General features: G+C 36.5%; 1 long non-coding RNA gene across 3 annotated transcripts in view; it reads left to right on the top strand.

The window, feature by feature from the left end:
- The window catches only part of LOC140905009 (uncharacterized), a 154,914-nt gene extending 135,027 nt beyond the window's left edge, over nt 1–19,887 (top strand). The window contains exons 2-4 of one of the 3 annotated variants that reach the window (XR_012156710.1): nt 12,632–12,723; nt 16,026–16,185; nt 19,748–19,887. This is a non-coding gene — a long non-coding RNA (uncharacterized lncRNA). Of the gene's footprint in view, nt 1–12,631; nt 12,724–15,952; nt 16,186–19,747 lie in introns of all 3 variants that reach the window. The other 2 variants (XR_012156709.1, XR_012156708.1) reach the window with 2 other exon arrangements.
- Nucleotides 19,888–25,075: the final 5,188 nt, after the last annotated feature.

Below are 25,075 nucleotides of genomic sequence, written 5' to 3'. Positions count from 1 at the left end.
GCAGTTCTCAGGCTCGAATTTAGCCCACCATTTTCAACAAAGTTGACAATGGATTTTTTAAATTTTCAAATCAGTCCAAAATTGTATTTGGTCATTTCTAATTTTGCTTTAAAATAAACTTTTCACATTTTGTTCTATTAACATTTTATCCAGATAAATTCTTAACAAATCAATATGTAATTTAGTTGACTCTCTTAACAAAAATAAACCATTATTGGCATTTTGCAGTTCAAAACTGGATCAGAAATTGGTGTCACATATCTTTTAATCCAGTGGATCCCTTTTTTTATCCCTGTTAAAGAAGAAAGGGGAGAGGAGACAGAGTTGAATTGTTTCTGATTTTAGTGTTTCTGAGCAGTATAATTTTACCCCTGTACTATAACAAACTGCTTGCATTTCATTGTTTGAAAATTCTCTTTGCTTACCTGCATGGAATCTTCTGCCTTTTAAACTTCATCTAGAGTAACTATGAAATGTGGCATTTCTGTACTGCCAATAGTATGATAATAGATTACACATGGGTCACATATTAGCTCCTTAGTCCCTTTTTTAATGTTAATTTGAGATCTATCACATACTGACAATATAGTTGTTGGTCTTATTTAATTTCATTTGGTTTAACAATCAGAACTACACGACAATTCAGTCACATTTTGTGTTGGCAGTTGAGTAGTAAAATAATTAAACAGATTGTGCAGGTTAGAAGTTTAAAATTTCCAAGTGAGATTGGTTGAGCATTTTGCCATTAAAAAAAAGAAAATAAAAATGGAATCATAACAACAAGATGAAGGTTTTTACCAGACAAGGAATAGATAGGTCACCACATGCTTTTCTAATCTGTAATTGTACTATGCTGAACATATGCAGTATAAAATAGCAAGCAGTAGATGGCTCAGCCTCTAAAATAACTATCAAAGCACAGATCTGGAAGCTCAAAGCACCCAAAAGTGAATTAGAAAAGAGATGTCTACCAAAGGGACTGTAAACTTTTATAGGATCTAATATAGGTCACAGATATTTCCTTATGTTGGGTTTTGGGCTAGACACACATGCATCTCAGAATGCCTTAAAATATTTTACCCTGTTAATGTCTGCTAGGAAATATAAGGATAGGGAGGTTTTATTAGCTTTGACAGGGAAGCAACAGTTGGTTTAGTGTGCACAGCTTAGTTATAGTGGTTTCTTCTCTTGGGCAGTGATAAGTAGTATGTAAATTGAAAACTCAATATTTCATTTGCTTGACATACAAGAACTGTTAAAGCTTTATACTCAGAAACTCTAAATATAAAAATTCTATAAAAATAGCTGATAATGAAAACTGATGTGGAAATTATTGCTACCTGGCACTGTATTTCTGACTCCACAGTTATGTTTTTGAGGCTCATGTGCAATTAGCCAGTTCGTTATTTTATCCTAATGTTCTAATAAATCACTTCACCATTTTTCTCTCATCCATCATCTACTTATCTGCCTCAAAGTCAAAATGGTACCAATTATTAATCAAGGCCAGTGGCACCCGCTCCTGCATAGGGACACCATGTTTCAACTGTCAGGTGGCATCCATCCCAGCCTCTCTTTGTCAGCAATAAAGAAAATGAAACTGGACTAATATGAATCTCATTTCTGCCCTGATTAAAGGCCTACATTTTCCCTAGGCATTGCCTGACCAGGTCCTGACTTGTGAGATATTCAATGTTCTTGTAATGTCATTCGGACACAGTGCGCCTGTCTCCTTAGGTCATTGTTCTTCAGATTCACTTGTTTTACATGGAATATAGGCTAGAAAATCTAGACTTCCTTTGGGGTGTTAATTAAGAGGAGCATCCAAAATTAATCAGCAAATTCACTAGGGCGAAGGGGAGCTGTCTGAAGGCCTCGATATAAAATGCGCTTCTAGTGCAGAGAAATGAGCCTTCGGCTATTGACAAAGAGAAAACAAGTGCACAGACGGCGATCTGACACAAAAATTCATATACGTATACAATTTTACATTCATTTTCCTTGTCAGCTTGTCACCTTTAATTATAAAGGTTGATTCGCTATTTGGCAGATCTGAAAATTGTAAATGCTTGGCCATTTGAATATCATCATATGGTCAATGTCTTCACAAAAGAATGACACAGGAACACATAAGTAAGGGAACATTGTAAAAATCAAACTAAACATAAAGATAGTTCTTTATTGATCAACTTGAAGGATTTTGCTTGTCCTAATGATAACTGGGAACTTGCCTGTGAAAGCAAACGTCACGTATAAAGCATTTACAAAGAAAGCATTCTATTGGCAGGTTGTTAAATCCTTTTCCATAGACTATCTTGTACTCTCCATTTCTTTATTTCTTTTATTACTTACTCCATTCTAATATTATTAGTGTTTGGTGTTAAGGATTTGCATAGACCTTCAGGCTAATAATGACCTTTATGTAGGAACAGCAAATTCTCTGTTTTGCCCACTGAAGAAAAGACTACAAAAAAGGACTAAACCCAATTCATTTGCTGCTCCTCCCATAGATGTTTCTTAACTAGTTAACTGTTTTAATTAGATGAGATTTTTTTAATAGCCACTAAGTTTGAACAGAGTTTTTGTAAATGGCAAAAGAACTGGATGTATATACTCTGAAAGAGAAGAATGAATTCAGGTTTCTGCAGATACCTGTCATGTTTTTTTTTGTTTAGTTAAAGCTTTCTTATTAACTAGCTGTACTTCCTTTGTGCAACTTTTCAAGTGTTTGGAGAGATTGGGGGTACCCTGTTTTTAACTTTACTCCTTGAAAATCCACCAGGCCTCAGTTTCAAAATAGTAGCATCTACGTTCCGCAGAGTTGTGAGTATCAGTACCAGTCTTCATGTATTAGCATAGAGAGAAAGACAACAACAACAACAAAAACAAATATAGGCCTTAAGGAGATTACAAGAGAGCTCAGCAACCAAGTGGCCATAGCTAGATATTAAGCTCTACAAATCAATCCTGAAGAGTTTGATGGAACTTACTATATTGAACAGCCATTGATATTGGCTCATGATAAATCTCAGAGAGGAGACATGTTAAAGCTCTTGAAAGAAAGGTTTCCCTACACAAAAAGTAAGTTACTATGCAATATTATGGAACGGAGATCAAAGCAATTTATAGCCTTGTTTGTGCACTGCAACCCAATCCAGCAATCCATTATTTAAAACTTTCAATAACTATTGCAAAAGAAAGTCTTTCATTTCTAAATTGGAATGACATTCCATGAAGTAAAGGCATAATATCACTAAGTATCAAAGATAGTGGTTATGTTTATGCTAAAAATTAGTCATCCTCAGCCCTAAAAGGGCATGTGAGGGTAACTTTTCACCACTGATTTTCTTTCTCTGTATTTTATAGACTTGGTCTATTTGTTAGGCATAGGAAGAGGTATGCCTAATGTAGTGCACCAGACTATTTAACTCCTTATCAGATTTATTTTATATAGAGTAACAAAAAGGGAACACTGGTCTGTTAGATTCTTTTGACCATCCTATGCAGTGGTGCAACCACATAAAGGAAGTTTTGGGGAGATTTAATGAAGGTGACAATTAGCCATTCTTAATGGTACGTGCAACAATTTATACACTTTAATGGACTTGGGCCAAAACCTTCAAAGGCGAGATCCTAAAGTTAGCACTTAAATCCATATGTAGACACCAACAGAAAAATGGCCTGTTTTTTAGAATTGCTGAGCACCTGCTGCTCTCCGGTAAGTCAATGTGAGCTGTGGGTGCTCCGCACTCTGGAAAATTAGGCCACTTTTATTTGGATACCTGAAAATGGAGTTCCATGCCTAACTTTAGACAACCAAATTTTGGCTTTCGTCTTGTTAATAATTGATAAATTGAGCATCAGTATCAAAAACTTCTAAACTAACAGTTGAAGACAATATTACAGTATAGAGTATTACTTCTTTCTCTTTTAAAGCAAATGCTGTCTAAAAAGATGCCTACAACTGTACAATATGTATATATTACAAAGAGAATTTTGAACATCTTTGTTTAAAAATATATACTGTGTTTTCTCTAAAGGAATGCGTTAAATCTATCATATTGTGGGTCTGCTTTTGGAGACTGAAAAAAAAAAATCTAGGAAAAGCTTGAACCTTCTGGTAACAGATTCCCATTTCATTACCATCAGATCACTACCATACTGTTTAGAGTGCTTTTTAAACAGGGATTCATCCAAATATTTGGGAACCCTGCATTTCACATAATAATCAGAATGAGAAAACTGTATTTTGTTTTATATATACTTTGCAAACTTTTAAATGCTGGAACACAAATCCCTTCTTACCTACAGGTACCATATCTCTAATTTTGAGGGGAAAGGTCTGATTCTTGGAATCCAGTCATGCATGAAGTCTGTCAGAGTTTCCCAGCATAAGGTGAACAAAACTGGGCTCTTTGCATTGTCTATATTTATGTTTACTGACTATCAATATAAAGTAAGACGCACAGATGCGGAGATAAGCCTGTTAGAGGTATATAATCAATTATTTGATTTATTTTAAAAGTGAATAGTTTAACCCCAAGTAAATTTCCCAAGAAACTTTCTGTTTCAACTAGGTAAACTGAAAATCTGATTGGGAATTTATTTTATATTATCGCTCATACAATCTTGATTACAAATCAGGTTGCCTTTGCATTTGTTTTGAAAAAGAAATAGGTGTAAGGCAATGAAAGCACTCAGAATTACTGAATACTTGAATGCTATTAAAGATTTTGAGAGAGGTCAAACCATACTTAATCAGTCATTAATGCGTAGTAATTTAAAAATGTAGTTCCCCAACTATTTTGTTCCTACCTTTTTAAAGATTTCAGAGGGTAATTTCGTTACAGCTTCAAAGCTATTACTAAAGTGATACTTTCCACAAAGACTGAAATAACTCCTACATTCCATAGAAGAGATGCCTTAAAACATCCCCGGGTGGGCGACACATCTGAAAACTTCCTCAAATAGCTAGCATCTAAACAACATGGTGAAAAGTGCATTGTAACTGCAGAAGATAGACATTATTTATTAATTACTTGGCATTATTTTTAAGTTACTCCTCATATTACTGAAAAAGTGACAAACCTAGTGTTAAACATAAAAGAAAGAAAGAAAGAAAGAAAGAAAGAAAGAAAGAAAGAAAGAAAGAAAGAAAGAAAGAAAGAAAGAAAGAAAAGCAAAAATTGGAATCAGAAAATCGTTGCAGCTTGAATTATTGTACAAATTCACTTGGAAAAAAGTAAGTAAAAAAAAATTAGGTCCCCTACTCTTTAACAAGTACTATTCGTTAATTCATTTTCTGTAGAGTATTTTAACTCATTTTATTTTTTTAAAATGCTCACTAAAATTTTTCCTAAGTAATCTATGGGGATTTAACATTTTTCCCTTTTGCATGAGTGACTGGTTCTAAATTACAGGCCCTCCCATATGGCCTGTTTGTGTTCTCACTCAGGCCTTGATTCGTGGTTCAAATCCTTAGGCCGGTCAATGGGGCCCCACACAGGGAAAGTGATCTTCCTGGGTGGAACAAGTTGCAAGACTGTGGCCTTAGACCATATAGAATCCCAGACTTGAGTGGAACTCTGTACAGTGGTAGTGGTGGATCTTACTTTGTAACTAGTGACTTTGATGGACTGGCTTCAGATTTACTCTGGTGTGAATGAGATCAGAATAGGTCTAAAGAATTTAACCTTTCTAATGTGAAGGCTGTCTCTGATGAAAACACACATACACAGTTCCTAGATGTACAGGGCCAAATCCTGGCTTGGGTGCTGCAGTGCTGCAGGAATGTAATAGAACAAAGGGCCTTATACCACCTACTCACATAATAGGTAGCAGTGTGTGGGGGCAAGAGCTGCTATACCCTTCCTTGTGCAGGTAGGCAGGAAGAGGCATCGTTTTGGTTCTGCATCTGTAACATGCCTAGTGGAATAGCTGCACTGTACATCAGGGAGCGTACATGGCACCAGGTACAGATGCAGCACAGTGACATGCTGGCTCGCAATCTCTCTCCCAGGCTGCTCCAAGGACAATGCATTTTTGCCCTGCCCTTACACGGCACAGACTGTCATGAACTCACCCAGAATCAGCAACTTGGCAGGCAATGGGGTAATGAAAGTGTGGCAGCAAAAGCTGCTGAACTCCAGAACTTTCACACAACGAACCATCAACTCAGGCTTTCTGGGCCTATATACTGTACTGTATATATATTGTATATAAACTGTATTGTATATAAACAAACCACCCTTCGCTACACTTCAGAATCACAGGGCAGTAGTTTCCTAAAGAAACGCTCCCATGTCTTTTTAAAATTAAACTTACCAAAATGATTTTGCAGCATTTTGTTTCAAAAACAAAAAAAAAACAAACAATTTCATTCTAAATAACTCAGGGCTGGGTCCCAGGCTCATTGAAGTCAGTGCAAACATGCCTATCAACTACAATGGGGTTTGACTGAACCCTAATATTGGTCTCTTTATTATGTTTTCTACTTTTGAAAATTGGCAAGTGTTTATTAATGGAACATATTCATGGACAACTGATAACAAATAGAAGTTGGAATATATTGTATTTTAAATTATGGATAATATTTATAGAAGAAGGCTACAAATCCTATTTTATATTACAGAGATGCATAGAATGAAGACGCCTAATCCAGCAGCTTTTGGCTAGACAATACTTCCATTGAAGTCAGGATTGGCCCATTAATTCTATCCATAAATAATCAATGTTTAAAATAGACAGCAGAAGAGGCTTGCAGGAGACCACTATATTTCTGATTTGCATACACTCTATTGCAATTGCTTTTGGATTCCTAAACTAGTCCTTGGTACATTCCCTGCACACCTCCACCTCTGCAGCATTCTCAGTTTTCCCTTTCTAATCACATACATAGTTTACCACACACCATAAAATGTGTGCAAAAGTGCTACTGTGCATAATGGGTGAAATCCTGGCCCCACAGAAGTCTATGTGAGTTTGGCCACTGACTTGTATGATGTCATGATTCACCCCACATCTAGCTAACAATACACTTTATTGATCTGTTTTGTTTATAAATATTTCAAGCAATCTGAAAAATCTAGACGTTCTAACTTTTTGTAAAAAAATACAAAAAAAATGTTATAAGGATGTTTTCCATCTTTATTAGATCAGGGCTTTCTTTTTAAAGAAGCAATCTGGAAACAGAAGAAAAAATATATATCTCTTGTTTTTACCAGTTGCACATTGACTATTGTTTGAAACCAATTTAAAATTTAAATACACTGAAACCTTAAACTGCAACTTGTGTTCGATGCAAAGAAGCTCACAGTATTAATCTGCAGGCATATATAATTCAGAGAACAAACCTAACAATATATTTAAGCTATTTCCATTTATATACCTTACACAGTGCTACATGCTGCAGTTGACCAGAATGACTACACCGCACCTTAAGTGTGGGAAAGGGGGCTGTTGTCTGGCTTGTTGTGGCGGCGGGAAGAGCTATACCTCTTTAAGAGGTAGAGAAGCAATGACTAGTGCAGCCACAGAGCAGGTCAGCTGACTCATCCCCCAGGTGACCTGACCGGAAGGGAGGGGAGAATATATAGGAGCAAGCCAAGTGGGAAAAAGCCTCTCTCACTCAGCCCAAGCAGAACAGCATCCACCTCCCACCCTTGGACGTGGCAAAACACCAGGTTTGGTCAGGATCTGCTGGGGGTACTTGCACTAGCTGCTCCTTTCTTGGAAGGCTGGGAAGGAATTTTTCCTTCACTGCCAGATTGGCCAAAGCAAAGTGGCATTTTTTTGTGTGTGCCTTCCTCACAGTGGGTTCAAGGGGATGTAGCTGAGGCAAGCATGGAACGGGAGATAGGCTATGATGACACAACTTCTGTAAGCATGGCGTGGATGTCCAGTGCTGGTAATCCATAGGAAAGGATTACAGTGATCAGATAAATGGATTGTTAAAGGATTTAAAGGAGGTGTTTGTTAAAGAAGTGGAAATCGGGAGGAGGGAGAGCAGGAATTTGGGACTCCCATGACTGGCAGGGCAGGCAGCCAACTCCCCTCCCTCTTTTATAGCCCACCTTAATGTTCATTCTAGGGGGAGTGTCCCAGCAGTGGGTTGGCTGGGGACCAGGATGGAAAAGGGGGGTGGGCTGGATGGAAGCCAGCCCACAAGGTAGATTTTGAAATGATCATGGATTTACCTGTACTGAAAACTTTTATCTTCCAGGTACTCCCAGACAGTTAATAACAAAGTTGCAGTCTAATTAAAACCCATCCAGTGTCTCCTGTCCTTCTTCTGGAATGGCCGGACAACAGGGCAGACATGACAAACCATTAACAAAGCTCTCCCTGTCACAATCTTCCTCAAGAATGAGAGCTTATTCCTGAAGTCAAAGGGAGCTCTGAGTGCTCACCATTTCTAAAAACCAGGCTCAGAGATCACACTTTACAGGCTCCATTCTGCAAATCCTTTGGTCACGAGTAGCCCCATTGCTGTCAGCAGAACTACTCACAAAAGTTTCCCCGTCTGGCTGACAGTGTTTACAGGCCTTAGAGTAACAAGCATTTACAAACACATAAAATGGTGCAAATGTAACTGATTGATTTTTTAATTAAAACGTATGATAACTTTCCAACAGGCCTGAACGTGCTGACAAAGGGTGTCTCTTTGTTCACTATCAACAAGAGCATCTGTGGTTGAAAATAAATAGCCCAATAGTATAGTTTGCCTTTAAGTTTATGAGTTGTTTCCACAGTGACAGGTGAGAAAAGAAAAAGCAAATGTAAAGTTAGTGCACTTAAAAAAAATATTCAGTCAGGTATTGCCTTGAATATTGCTCCTGGATTTTTAGTAATGGATCTCGATGCATCCTTCACCTTTTACTCAGACAAAATGTTTTGTGTAAAATGCTGGCTGCTTTCAATACTGGTTCCTTTCCAAATATAAACAATATTTGGAAAATGTTCAGTTGTACAAATTAACGCAAGCAACCTTTTTTTTTTAAACTGGAGGTCTAATTTTAATGGTAATATTTCACCTATAAAATGTGAGGATAACAAGTTTGTATTCATACAAAGGTGTTAATTAATGAAAGACAAACCTTTGCCAATTATTGACACATTCTTCTGTAATCCTGTTGTGTGGAACATTCTAATGAAGTCATAGTTTATTACTAATGATCTAGCTTTGTTTAAAAAAGAAACTGTGAGAGGGGGGTTGAAATAATTTATTTGCTTTGCTGTTTTTTGATCACAGCAGGTAAGAATGCTGCATTTTGACTGCCACATTGTATGCAGGATGAGGGGGTATGACCTCAGAAGCGGGGATCGAGAACTGGCCCTTTCATACTTCAGCACACACTGCTGTGAACCAGCACTTTGGTCATATTATCCTCTGCACCACAAAGCTGTCCGCTAATTATCTCTGAATAAGAATTTTATTGAACCTTAATTTTCAGTAATGGGGTCTGATAGTTCGTGAAGAAAGACAAAAGAAGAATTCCTTTGTCTTTTCTAAACACTACCCTCCTAGCTCGGAAGTGCTGGCAGAACTCATTAACCAGGAACAATGAGATGAAATATGATCACATTATTTTTGTCTGCTCCCCCAAACCAGAATAGTCCTGTCTGCCAGCCTGTCCATCTTTCTATCTACATAGGAAGAGACATAAACTTTGCAGTGGATACTGTTGCAACACATTGCTTCTCTGCCTTAGCATGTCCTTTCCAAGCCATTGAGAACTGACTCTAACCAGAAATGTGTACCTTTCAAGGCCAAATCCTACGTGCAAGTTTGTCTGAATTTTGCTCCAAGTTTAACAAAATCATCCTGTTGATTAGTTAAGGAAGCCTGGCAAACCTTATTGAATCTAAATTATATGAAAGCTGATTTTTGTTTGCTTTGCAATGCAATAATAGACACAATACTGTGTGGAAAACAAAAGATACTCATTGAAGATCTCTTTTAAAGAGAGATTTGCTGAATATAATACTAGTTAAAGGTGTGCAATGCTTAATGTAAGAAAGAAATACTGTATAAGTTTCCACTGAGTTAGGTGATGATAGATGGAGATGTTAGTGCTTCTGGGTTCCTCTATTGTGTTCAGAGTGCTGGCTTCTCAACACGTCTTCCTTTAAGTAACGTAATTTTAAATTACCTTCTGTGCTGAGCTATGTTACTGTGATATTTGAATCTTGATCAAGCATGACACAGGTTGAACAGATAGCAATTCTGTGCTTTACCTAGTCTGGTAAAATACCACAGAAATATACAAATGTAATAAAAGTGACAGGATTACCCCAGTTAAAATAGACAGTTATACCGAAACAGAATGAGTTGCCCATTTCTGTGTACAAATGAAATAAAGTATCTTTTCCTTCCAGGGGTATTTTATTTACCCATTATGGTTAAAATTGGAATCTTGGATACCGATTTGTTTTTTACTTAATTTTTTCCTGGACAGTGGTTAATTTTCTAAAGTAGTTTGTTTCTGAGAATCATCAACTTATTTAATGTCTATTTCTAAAGTTTTCAGGCACTCATTTTTTCTTGTATGTTAAGTTGACTAGCCCCATCATTTTCATGCCACATATAGCCCTGTGGCAGATATTTGCTAGGGTGATGTCTTACAACATAAGGCATCAACCCCCAAAATATTCATAGGCATAAAATATAGAATGATCATTTTCCACCCCTATGCTACTTCAAGATTCCCACGAGTAAATATTCTTGAATATTTTCATCCTGCCTAATTTTTAATGACGCATGTGATGGTTCTTTCTCCAGTTCCCATAGGAGACTATTCCAGTCGAACGGACCTCACCATTACAGTTGTTTCCTTCTATACAGCCTTAATTTTCTTTTGCTAATGTCATCTGATTTCTCCTCCATTAGGTCACCCTAAATAATTCTCCCCATCCTTTTTAAAAATGAAAAAAAAGTACATTTTAAAGTAAAACTAGATTTATTAAAAATATACACGCAACTATCAGCTCAGCCTTCCCCCTCTCCCCCCCCCCAACACATACATACACACGCTCAAGTCAGGTCAGGGTCAGGAGTTCATTATCCAAATGATGATTTTGGAGGGTGGGTGAAGAGGCACAAAAGACAGGCATCAAAAGACATGTTTTACTAGAAGCTCAGCAAACACAACCTCAGTGCAGTTTTCATTTTGATTTAACTCATTCACTGAGCCTCGTGCCATTTCAAAATTAGCCAAGATTTCATTCTAAAAGTACATCAGTTAAAACAAATACTGTACTCTTTGAATATTTATTTCTTACTGTATATTTAAGAACATAAAATGATGGCCAGGACTATACTCTTTCCACTAATGAAATTGAGTGTATACACTGTCATCATCAAGATTTTGATTTTTTGTTATATAAAAAAACCACTCAAGATAAATTTTATGATGTCTAGCATATTCTATAGCTGGTTCCACTGATGTTGAAACAAGACTTAGAGAATGGAAAACAATACATGGAGAAGTAGCTACCTCAAAGCATCTGCCAAATATTAACATTATTAGTGTGCTGTTTACTCTGTTAGATGTATTTAGATGTAACATAGAATCTTAACATGATACAAAAGGTCTGATTTTCCTGTCACTGTCATCAACAATAATTAGGAGTAATTCCATCGAAGTCATGGGAGTGAAACTGTTATAAAACTAGCATGAGTCAGAGGAGAATCAGGAGCACAGTCATTAAAAGGTAGCATTGGTTTACAGAATGCCATTGCTTTTCAGGTTTTGTAATTTAGAAAATGTTCTTTGTATTTTTAATTATTTAGTATTTTATTTCATGAACCAGAGATCTGAGCTTACTCAGTTTCCTATATGCCTGTTTAAATCAAACTCATAGTTATTTTATTAATTGTCTGTTTCAGATAAAATGGACAGCTATGAGTAAAATGTGTGGGAAAATGTAAGCCTGGTGCTTGAAAAAACATTTCCTCTGTGGTACCGTTGGGAAAGGGTAATTGTACAGTAAAGTCTGATACTAAGAAATTGCAGTGGCATTCTGTTTTGGCCTTGACCTTGTGATAGGCCTTTAATAGATAATGCGGAATAATTACGGCTGCAGTAAAGATTTGAATAAAGATTTGGTTTTATATTTTAAAAAATAGTGATTGGAGATTATATATACACATGTATCCACAGTGTAGGCTATACCACACCTCGACAATGGCCATATTGTTTGTTTACTTGCTGGATGGTGTCACATAGCTACTACATCAAAAATAGTGCCATCAACAGCTTATGCCAAAATGTAATATGCTTATTATAACAGGCTTTGATCTACCAATATGTTTGCAGATAGAATGTACTAAAACAACAGAGGAATTTACTGTATATTTAGATAGCTATATTATGGATACTGTATGCTTCTTTTCAACAGCCATCACATTGCTGTATTACAGTTCAGATTTTCAAGTATTCAGGGATGTAAATATATTAAACAATGCATCTATTTGCACAAAGCATTCTTTATGAGGGGCATCCATGTGCTTTTAATCAGTTTCATGCTGAGTGAAAGAAAATTGTAAACTATGCATTAAAAGAAGATTTAGAGACAGTTATTTTGCTGTATCTACTGCATTCTAATTCAATGCTTCTCCTTTTGCTTTCAGTGATAATATACGTAATCTTCTAGCAACATTCATGAGGAAAGTTTGATGTGGATTTACACTAGTGGAGCTACATTACAATGGGTAGATTTAAGGTATTATAAAATGAGTTTTTGGATTTGTTACAGAGGTATGAAACCCCTAAGACACAGGCAGATAGGGCTTCCAACATATGGCAACCACTCTTATTATAAAACAAAACAGTGTTAAGTCAAAGTACCTGATTACAATTCGCTAGTGCTATGTAGCTCTGATAGCCAGGCTTATATTTAATACCCCAGAAACAATATCATTTATTTTCCTGTCTTCTCTTATCCCTTAGTTATTGGGTTTGTAGGCTTTGAAACCTTAAGCAAAAGGATAAAGTACAAATTATAGAAAACATCAAAGTATAGAGAAATCAAATTACATGCCATACAATCCTTACAAAGATACATCACGTATTTCTGATGTGTAGTTTGGTCAAATTGCTATCACTGGAGAGCTTTAGTGGTTATAATTAGTAATCTTTGGGGAGTTACTGTAGCACACTTATTATGTCAAAAGTATTTAATTGAATGCAATAGTTAATTTCCAGATTTACAAATACATTTGATAATAATGCAAAGCTGCCAAGAATCTGACCTATTATCAAAGGTGTTAGAGTAAAACAGGTATATGATATGGCAATATAATTTTACCATGTAGATTGGCAGTTAAGTGTGATGCCATAGCTTTGGTTTCTTAAATTACCTCTTCATATACTATGTTGATTTTTTTGGGGGTAGTGTATTTAATACCATGAGTCTTTGCTTCTACATATATCGTATTAAATATTCCACATTAGAATGTAAGTAGCATATCAAATAAGCTATTTTAAAAAATCAAATAGAAAAAAATGTAATTGTGATGGGCATATCAAAGGTAAGATCACTAACCATCAATTTCCAGTAAACAAAATTCTGTTGGGGAAATTAAATGAGTGACAAGTAGCTACTAACAGATAAATGTACATTAAATTCTGATGTATACAAGGTATCAAATAACTAGATAATTTATCACCAGTCAAATTTAACACCATGTTTGCTTGCCTTGGTCTCTGGTTCCCATGCACTGCTATCTTATTAACAAGACTTTAATTCTAATACTGACAGACAAAAGTGTTGTACTCTAATGAACTGTCTGCTCCTTGCAGAAATCTGGTGGTAATGTAGAATGTTAGTTACAATAATGATAATCTTTAGTATTTTTAGCTTGTCAGAACCTGCAAAGCCAACAACAACCAGTCTTTTACTAAAACTCCACCTCATCAAACTAACTTAATTAGCAATTCAACTCCTTATTTTTGTTTTGGATTCCCCTCTGGCTACTAATTAAAGCTTAATCGAAACTGCTGAACTGAGGTTGTAAAGAATTCATTAATATTAAAATTAGCCCCAACAATTTTTTTGGGCTGGTGCAATTTGTATTTGTTACTGTCAAGGGTTTGAAACTCAGTCAAATTGTTAAGAAAGCTGTACCAGAAATTTGCTGTATATTCGTATTATGAGCTGAACAAATATGATGAATACCAATAGTTAAACAAGTAGTTCATGTTTTGGGCATACACTGTTCCCATCACTTGTGTCATTGTTTAATACAAACAGACAAAATAGATTTTCAGATCATTTTTCCAAAGTCACCCACATTTCTGTGTCCTCCTAAGTGCTTTCATATTTTGGATAAAAGAGAATAAAAGGCTCTGGAAAAAAATGCAGAGACTGATTTTATGTATTATCTTGACAAGATTAATATGTTTGAAAAATGAACAGATTTAGCACTTCACTTTGATTTTTCCACTTTTCTTAACATCAAAGATTACTCCAACTGCAATATTGGTCATTTTGAAAACTAAAATCAACAGAACTCTGGGCTTCTATAAAGGACACATTTTTACTGGTAACACATCTTTCCGGTTTTTCTTTGAAAGGAAGGGAGTACATACTTTCTAAATTAAAATAAGCATGTCAGAATGTACTGTAAGTTGTTTAAATATATCCTTTTCTGAAATCAGTTTTGTCTTTGTAATGAGTTTAAATTGTATTTTTAATTAAGTTGGTTTAGCTTACAATAAGAAATCCACTTATATTTGAGAATTAACTAAATACCCTCAACAATATGAGTAAAAGTGCAGTTGTGTTTGTTTTTTGGTAAATTTTATGCAAAATGCAAATAGGAAAGGCAGCCTTTTTATAGAAGACAAAAATGATTTTCATAATTGAAGTTCACTTTTCATTTTAACTTTTGTACTTTAATATTTTTATCAGAACATGTATATTTATTTTACCCTACAGGAAATTTTTCAAGTATGTTTGTAGGAAACAAACTTGTTAAGACTAAAATATACAGCAACTAATACAGGTTAACATAATTTATTACATATAAACATTAAAATATATTTATATAATGCAAAACTTTACAAAAATATACATGAAAAATTACATATGCATCTAGGCTTCATTTAAATAACATTTATGACAAAACAATCATGCACACATTTAAAAATCAACATATGTCCGTTTTTTACTCACTGACTAAATCAACAATGGCATACAAGGCACACAATTTAAAATCTTGGTGACAATTTCCGTGAAGTTATTCAAATACAATTTGACTTCTGACAAGAGGATGTAATTTATAAAACAGAACATGCCTATCAGTGGAACCTAAATTTGCATAATGAGGATACTTTCATTTCTGCAAGCACAGTTTTTGACATCCCAACTTGGAGCGCTGGAAGAATCTGGTGAAAAATGTCAATATACATAAATAGAAAAATGATGAATAAAATACCAGTAACATTTATCTGATTTGAGTAAACAAAATAAATTTTGCTTTCAAAAAATAATGATTTTCCAAGCTATGATAAAATGTTTCTTAAATGTACAAAAGTCTAGCACTGCCTTTAGCTGCAGTCATCCTTGTAAACTAAGAGAGGTGTTTTGAGGTTATCATTAGATGACAAAAACACTGTTGTGACATTAATGTTATGCATTTTTAATCAGTCTTTTGATTTAATTCTTTGTTGCGTTTCCTATAAATATACTGCGCTGGTAACAATAGCCTGAAAAAATTTGCCTTACCAGTTTCCTCTACTAGTTAAACTTGAAACTGGTTGTTAACTTTGTCATGTGGGTGTGACTACAATTTATTATTAAATTTGATAGGAAATAGTTGTGTGTTCCTTAAAAGTTTCAAAATCTTCATATCAGGTAAGCGTATGTTCTGAATATAAATTCAACAAATGCTGGAACCAATTTCTTTTAATTCCGTTTCTTTTTTCCCCACCCCATCAAAAATGTACAGTATCAGATGACAATCAAAAACAGGTTACGTTTCAAAGCCAGAACTCAGTCAGATTGCAACATATCCATTTCAGGCTTGCTAAAGAAAATTCGGAGTGTCAAGAGGAAGCAATAAAACAACATCTGAAACTTGAAAATTTAAAGGAACACTGTCAACTTAAAAATCTGATATTGTAAACCATCACATGCCTTTTACCTATGTTACTAATAATACCTTATGGAATTAGAACTAAAGTAAGTCCAATTTATTTTTCAAAAGCCTTAGTGTTTGTTTACTTTCCCATTTCTCTCAGCTTGGACAATGATGTACATTTTACTTTTGTTTGTAATTAGTTTCAGTTTGGGGTTCTCAGTGCTGCTGCATTTGAATTGCCAACATTAAAAGGGAATTTCTTAAAAATAACTGTTTCAATTGGATTTTAAAAAAATCCAACAATATGGAAACATTTATATTGGCCTTTGATATTACAAAAAGCTTTTAAAAAATTGAGAGTCAAATTAGAATGGATAATGTCCCTTTAACTCTAAAAATAACTTGTATATATTCAAATTAGAAAACTAGACAATGGGTTTTGAAAGGGTATGCTTCATATGCTTTTGTTACATTGGTAGTCATTAGACAGACTGTAGAACATACCATCTATTAAAGTGAAATAAGAGGAATCCAACCTTTATTTATTTATTATTACAGACTGAACAAGAAATACAATTACCAACTGATCCAGACATATGGCTGCAAAAGGACATTTTCATATAATGGTTCAGTTACTTTAAACCTGCTAACGAGCAAAATTTCCTGTGGCCGTATTTATTTATTGAAAATATTGAATATTGTAGTTCTGAGTAAAAGTTGGTGGTTATTAGATCACTTCTTATTGACAGCTATGAAATGTTTAATGTACACATAATAAAAATGGTAATTCCTTTAATTCAAATGCAATGGAGTTTAAAAATGGAGGCAGAGTATACTCACAAACAGAAATTGCCTTAACTACTTTCATCATTACCACTTTAAAATAGGTATACATTTTATAAATATTTTCAACCAGAGTAATTCATCATTTGTCCCTAATAAAAGCTCTTACTTTCCCAACATAGCTATAAGATACAGACATAAGTAGCTGTGTTCACAAAATGCTGAAAAAATGGGTTTGTTTCAACAGATGATGCATCCCCCATTTGTTTCTAGGCTGTACATCATCAGCATGTTGACTGACAGCCCTCCTTTTCTCAATTTCTTATGTTACAGGTCTGAAAGGTGCACATATAATGGTTTAGTTTTTGAGAGCACTGGTCTTTATTTGGTGAGGGGATGGTTTATGTTTGTGAACATACAGTAAATGCCATAGCTAACACTAAGCTATTATGCATTCTCCTTCTCTCTGTGATTATGTGTTTTTAATGTAAACTCTTTCACACACACACACACACACACACACAGCTAACAACGTTTCATACACAGAGAGATAATGCAAAGCAAAAGTGCACATTATTAAGTGCTAGTATTTCACAATTAACATATGACTGAAATATCAGCTCTCTTGAGCCTGAACTTTCCTCACATGGAATCAGCACAAAAAGGAATCATGTGTAGTCACTGATTGAAAAGATCAGCTCTACAACAGCAGGTCACCCTAGGAAAAACAAGTCCTTGTAACAAGCAAACCCCCAAAGCTTACCCCATAGCTATAAATGTTATCAACTATCAGTGAATATTGCTATTGGTCTCATTTCCTCATATGTTGTTTCCAAATATGCTGGCATAGGGCTGAGATACATTCATGTTGTTGGAAGATTTGTGAAGACCTATTAAAATTGACTTTTTTTAAATTACATAAAATAAATGTTTTGCAAATATTTTAAAATAAACTATTTTTACATGTTGGCTGATCTAAACCAGAAGGAGAATATAAGGAAACACTTACTCCAGTGGAGCAAACAAGGGAGAGAGGTGAAAAGGACACAGAGCATATAAACTGTACTAGAATAGGAAGAAACTATGTGCCTTTAATCCTATAGTCCTCCTTACGCCCCCTTAAAAACCACCAAATACACTATAAAGAAGTAATTTAGCTTAGTAAAACTGGCTAGATAAATCAGAGAATATCTCAGTATTCTTGGGAAATATTCAGAGTGCTGTTCGAGAATAGAACTGTTTAAGCACGAGTTTATAGGAACATGAAGGAAAAGCTGATACATTTGTTGCCAGCAAAAATGAGTAGATGTTGCGATTAATTTATTAATATAACTATTGCTTTTTAAAATAAAGCAGCATACCAAGTTGTTTTCCCTCACTGTTGTAAAAAAAAAGTTTTAAAATAAATAATATAATATTAATTAAAATACTAGTGCAAAACATTTCTGATTGTGGAATTTATTAAATTCACAAAGCTCCTTCTAAAAACTCAATATATATATATAGGTATAATCTTTTTCTACCATTGATATTTAATTCTGCTTCAAGCATTGATCGTCTTATCAGCTGAAGGATTAGTAATGGTTATATATCTAGAGAGCTCTGATTGAATTCTATTACATTTTAAAAATTAATTCATGGTGCAAATAGTTATAAAATACTTATATTATAATACTTATAATACTTATAATAATAAAATACTTATAATAGTTATAAATACTTAGTTAGTACGTTGGTCTAACTCACCAATCAGCTCACGTACTGTATGTATTTTGTCTACATTTAAATTTGCCTTAAAGAGTTAATTGACACAAGTGCTGTATTTGGCACTCCAGGGTATTTTCTAGGATGCAATGATGGGTTCATATGTACACACACACAGCGTTTTGCAACAGTTTTGTTCACACACTAACACACACTGACAACAAATTATGATGATATTAAAAATTCTTCCTCTGGATTTAGAGCCCAAATTATTGGACCACGTTTGACGGTCTTGGGGAGATATGGGGGTGGTGGGAGAGAAAGCAGTGCACAATGGAAAGAAAGAGATTAAAAAGCAACAGCAAGCTGGCTTTTACATTTTCCACTTAGCACCATCTTGAGCAATCCCATCAGTTTGAGTTGTGTGATCCCCCTCGTACAGTGCACTGCATAAGGGATGATTAATATCCTCCTCCACACGTCGTATGCTATTGGACGTTGTGATTGTGGGTGCCTTGCAGTGCTTTTATAAACACAACCTCTACCCCTACTCTCTCATTTGAAGGATATTAGAGAAATAAATCCACTGACACAGGTTTCATTTTGTAAAGTGGAAACCAAACACACACATTTTGGAGGTAAGTACTGCACAAAAAATACTTTATATTTCTGCTGAGGCAAATGATTTTTAAGTAGCTCTCATAATTATTTCAGGTGGAGAATATGCCTTTACTGTTTGGTCTGTTCATTTGCTGTTCAGACGAGGAAAGGTTATATTACTATCATTACACAAACACTTAAGTGGGTCTATTGATTTGTTTATAAATGAGATGTCAATTATTCAATAACTGATCTTTAATTTTGGGCAAATGATCAGAGACCCTTGAGTGAATGAAATGTGTTTTGTTAAAGCCTGTAGCACACCATTATGCATTCATTTTCTTTTGCCACAGAAAGGCAGTGTTTTAAACAGATTAATGAAATGTTTTAATACTACTAGGGCAAACCTATCAATGAGAGAAACGTTAAACACACAGTCAAGGGGATTATTATCTAGCTGTCTGTATGTTTCATCTAACCTGACACCTTGCTATGTCTTTTTTGTGGGAAACAATTTTTACTTACTTAAACAGCCTTCTCTTAATTAATCCTTCTCTCTTTTCCTTGCATTTTAAGCTTTCCTAAGGAGATCAAGGACTGTTCCTACCTACTGAGCTACCGCAACATTAGCAGTTCAGGATGATGTTCAAAAAGCAATGCTTGTATAATGAGGGTACCATCAGTCCCTTATATTTTTTAATTAAAGTTCATTCAAAGTGTGTACTCAAATACCTTGTGTCGTTACCCCATCACTGAATCTCAGAGACTCACTAATGATTAATAAACACCACAACATTTTCTTTCACTCCATCTGCATGGGATCTAGCTCTAAAATGTCCAAAGAATAAATCAAAGCAGAATTAAAATGACAAAACACAGAGCCATTTCAAGCTGAAACACCTTTCTTTAAAGCACTACACACTTACACCAAATACCGTAGCACATATTTCATACTGTAACATCAGTGTACTGAGGTCCCTCTGATTTGATAACAGGACAAATATGAAACAAGCAAGCTAGAGTTGCAGCCTTACTTCTTAATTTATTTGCTTTTCTGGTCTTACTTTAAATATCTGACCAAATTCATCCTGGGGATAAATCCAGTTGCCATTTACTTCAGTGGAGTTACACCAAAGATCCACATGCTATTTAGGATCTGCATACGGAAATCCCAAGGATGGTCATGGGAGGTCTGTGAAGATCAGTAGTAGCGTACTGAATGGCCATAATTTTATTCTGGATTAGTTTTTAATTTTGTGTTTGCAGGGTTGTTTTACCTATGTTGATCCCAGGATAGGAGAGAGACAAGGTGAGGTAATATTTTTTATTGGACCAACTTCTGTTTGTGAAAGAGACAAGATTTTGAGTTCCATCAGCCCAGACCTGAAGAAGTGCTCCAAAGGTTGTCTCCTCTTCCAGCAGAAGTTGGTCCAATAAAAGATATTACTTCACCCACCTTGTCTCAGTTTTTAATTACTTAATTTCCCATGTACCTGTTTTGATAAGCATAGCACATGAGAAATCTTTCAAATAAGGACATCACATGTATTGTGTAAAAAATATATTTTTGAGGCATTTTCCCATCATACTTATTAGACCAACAGAAGGACAATGAATAACACACAAAACCACACCTACAGCAAGCTTAGGGAAATGCACATGTGTTTTGCAACTACTGCAAAAATGGATTGCAAAATGTATTTTTCATTATGGGAAATAGCTTTTCCAGCAAAACTGAAATGTCTGTCACCCAATGAAGCAAAGCAAAAGAGGCTGATCCAGAAATGCAGCTTGCTAGCACACTTCAACGTGAGTGTTACTCATGTGATTGCCAAAGGTCAGTGTCACCACAGAGAGGATGGGCACAGGGAGAAAAAAAAAGGTGATGTTTGAAAAAGATGAAAACGGGCCTGTCAGTTCCTCTCAGAGTTTGCCTGCCTTCTACCCCCATGTACTGCACATTAGCTACCCAAGGATCTGTTTTCTTCGTGGAGTTGAAGTGAGTGTTGGGGGAGAAGCATACACGGAAGAAAAAAAAATCTAAGCTTTTGAAGGGAAATGGGAGCAGGAATAAAAGGGTGAATCAGCTGACAGCCTTGTAACCATAAAATATGCCACATTCAGTAGGTTGAGCAAATGACTCACGCCCACATCCCCCCCAGTGCTGCTGAATATGGGTTATTGCTAACCCCAAATGTTCAAAAATAATGAGTCTTGCTGAAAAGATTTTTTAAATAATAGGAAATATTTGGTTCTTTTTCTTTGCATTCTGTTTTTTGAGACTCTTGAGTACAGTCAGGCCACAATTTCAAGCTTTCCTCTGCAACTGTGAGGCCTAGAAGTGTACACATTTAAACACCTGAAAGCTAAGATTCTCATGTATTCATTTGACTCCATGACCTGGGCCATTCAAAATGCCTTGAGACTCGTAATAAAACCCCAAGAGATGGCAACCTTCATTCAATAGCCGTCATTACTCTGATTTCAGCTGAAAAATTCATTTAAAGAAACAGCAAAGTCCATGGGAACCTAAGTCCAACAGCGAAGAAGTTAAAAGGAAGGTTTGTAATGTCAGAAGTCCTCAAAGTTACTGGTAGGAAAGGAAACAAGTCAGGAGTAAACAATAAAATCCCCTCTCTGCATCAGTTTAATTCCATTGGTACCCTTCTTCTCCAACTCATCTCTGAGCTTTTTAGGAGAAACCCCCCCACCATTGCACTAGTATGGTTACATTTCCACTGGTGGACACCATACCGGGAGGGCTAGTATGGATGGGAATAAGGCCTAGGCACTGTGTAATCTAGATCTACTCTTTGCCTCTGGGCACTACTGCAATACAAATAAGCAAATAATTAAGAATCATTCAGGAAAATGTTTCAGCACACGACATAAGTGTTAACATGCAGGAGTTGATTAGTTTTGTAATATTTATCATTTTGCTGTTGTAACTTTTTTTGAGAAAAAAAACGTATGGTCCCAGTCCTGCAGTTACTGTGCTCTTTGCTGAAGTCACTGGGGCTCTGCATGGGCATAGCAATCTGTCCATGTGCTATCAATTGTAGGATCGAGGTCCGAATGTCTAGCCTGGTGTTTCTAAAATGCAGCCACCATGGCCCAGAGGCTTTTCTTGTGGCCACAGCCTACTGGGCAGTGATGGGGGGAGGAGAGGAGAGCAGTGGCTCCTCCCCTGGGGCTGCCAGCAGGGGCTAGGCCTTGCCCTCCTTTGCATCCACAAATGCCAGAGGAACAGGCAGCTGGTGTGAGTTCCCCACCTCCCCAGGGGTGGTGGGGCTTGGGCTTCCAGCTTTAGCCGTGGGGTAGCAGGTGCCAGGGTCTGGCCACAGGGCTTCAGTCACCCTCCCTGGCTGGGGTGCTTCGGGCTCTAGCCCCGGGCTCACCCCCTCTATCACCCCTGATCCACAGTCTCTCTATCCACCTCTCCATCCATGGCTTAATTTGTCCCCTGGCCTGCCGGGACTGCGTAAGTCTGCTGTGAAAAGCGATATTTGTATGTTTGTTAATATCACTTTTCACTGCCTCCAAACTAGCTAGTAAGTCTGCTATGAAAAGTGATATATACAAATATACAAATATCAGTTTTCACAGCAGCAGCCTTACTAGCCAGCAAGTCTAAAAAATAAAAAAAAAGGGCAGCCAAAAAGCAAGAGAAACAACAACAAAAAAAGACAAGAATGTGCAAAGTATCTTATTTTGTTTCTATTCAGTAAAGAATAAAGACCACTGTACATTATTTTTATTATTGAGGCTGCAAAAACCCGGCATAAATAAATTACAAGGATTTAGACGTGTGTATGTGCATATTTATTTATTTTTCCTAAAGGTAATTAAGTATTTGAGGAAAAATTGTCAGAGTGGCCACGAGCAAGAGTTGGTGGCCGCACTCTAAGGCCACCAAAGCCATTGCTTCTGAGAACCCCTGGTCTAGCTCACCGTTTTAGAGACTAGTATTCTGCATAGTTTTATTTTGAAAAAGGAGGATGCTTCGGTGTTCCCTGGGTACAGAGGTGTGCGTTAACGGGAACGCCTTTTTTCCCCGCACTTTTTAGTGGACAGACTTAGAAAAAGATGGTGTTTGAAACAGCAAAGCTGGAGAATCATTTGTTAGGTAATTTTGACATTTTCACCCATGTGAAAATGGCTCCTTTCTCATACACAGTGCAGGTACCTGATATCAGCAGAAAGTAAAGAGTTTTTCCAACCATATCAGCTGCTCTTCGTTCACTCCAGGGCAAAGTCCTCTTTAGCACTGCTTCAGAAAAATGTTACTACTTATCAAAAGGAATTATCTAGATAATGGCATGACAGATATCTGACAAACATGCTTTCTGTGTAAGAGTCTTAGGGCTAAGTAAATACAAATTGATCCCATTTCCCAGGGCAAAATATACAACTGATTTTTGCACAACGCAACAAATGAAAAGCAAGCCACTTCTTCAAAATGAGCTCATATGGAGTCCCAGCAGATTTGGGTATTTGAGACATTAATAAACAGCCTCCATGACTGTAGTATCTGAGCACCTCCCAGTCATATACATTTCTCCTCACAACAGTGCTGTGAGGTACAGATGGCACAGCAGAAAGATGACATGACTTGCCCAACCTCATATGGGAAGTCTGTAGCATAATAAGGAATTGAACTGCTAGCTCTTGAGTCTTGGGCTAACACCATAACCATGCGGCCATCCTTCCTAAGAAACAAACCTTTGTCCTGAAGTGTGAGGCTGCCACTGTACAGCCATATTACAGTACTGCACAGAAATCCATGTGTATATGGAAATATACGGTCTAGAGTCCTCATCCTGAAATATGATTCATCCAGGAAGACCCATGCACTGACAGAGCTCCACTGAAGTAATGGTGCAGGGTCTAGGTTACAAAATTCATTTAAATCTAAAATAAGAGTTGGGCAATGCTGCCTTTTTTCATTCTGGGAATTTGGCTTCGTGAAAGCTGAAATATTCATGAATGTTTTGTGACAAAGTTCCTCCTCTACCTTGGTGGGTCTTGCGCTTATTGGTGGATTTGCTCGCCTTGGAGCTTCACGGCAGCCCGCAGTTTGGCTGTTTTTGTGAACTCACAGTCCAGGTCATCTCCGCCTGTGTCTGACCTGGAGTTGGGAGGTTTGGGGGGAACCCAGGTCCGCCCTCTACTCCGGGTTCCAGCCCAGGGCCCTGTGGAATGCAGCTGTCTAGAGTGCCTCCTGGAACAGCTGTGTGACAGCTACAACTCCCTGGGCTACATCCCCATGGCCTCCTCTCAACCCCTTCTTTATTCTCACCATAGGACCTTCCTCCTGGTGTCTGATAATGCTTGTACTCCTCAGTCCTCCAACTGTACGCGTTCTCACTCTCAACTCCTAGTGCCTCTTGCTCCCAGCTCCTCACACGCACACCACAAACTGAAGTGAGCTCCTTTTTAAACCCAGGTACCCTGATTAGCCTGCCTTAATTGATTCTAGCAGCTTCTTGATTGGCTACAGGTGTTCTAATCAGCCTGTTTGTCTTAATTGTCTCCAGAAGGTTCCTGATTGTTCTGGAACCTTCCTTGTTACCTTACCCAGGGAAAAGGGACCTACTTAACCTGAGGCTAATATATCTGCCTTCTATTACTCTCCGGTAGCCATCTGGCCCGACCCTGTCACAGTTTAGATAGCATGAAATTTCACATCGGTCTTGTGTGTGTACGTGATTTTTAATTTGGAAGCCTTCTCTTATGGACTGAACCATATTTGCCACCAGTATATCAGAGTTTTTTAGATGGGACAAAATAAATGTGGGACATTTGCTAAAGTGAAAGGCAGTTTCACTTAAAAAAGACTGCCATTCCTCATATATAAAATGCAAAAAATTAAAAAAAAAAAAGGCAAACATGTACTAATGGTTT

This window comes from Lepidochelys kempii, chromosome 1 (genome assembly GCF_965140265.1).
Source record: "Lepidochelys kempii isolate rLepKem1 chromosome 1, rLepKem1.hap2, whole genome shotgun sequence".
NCBI lineage: Eukaryota > Metazoa > Chordata > Testudines > Cheloniidae > Lepidochelys > Lepidochelys kempii.
This window is presented reverse-complemented; position numbering and strand designations above follow the sequence as displayed.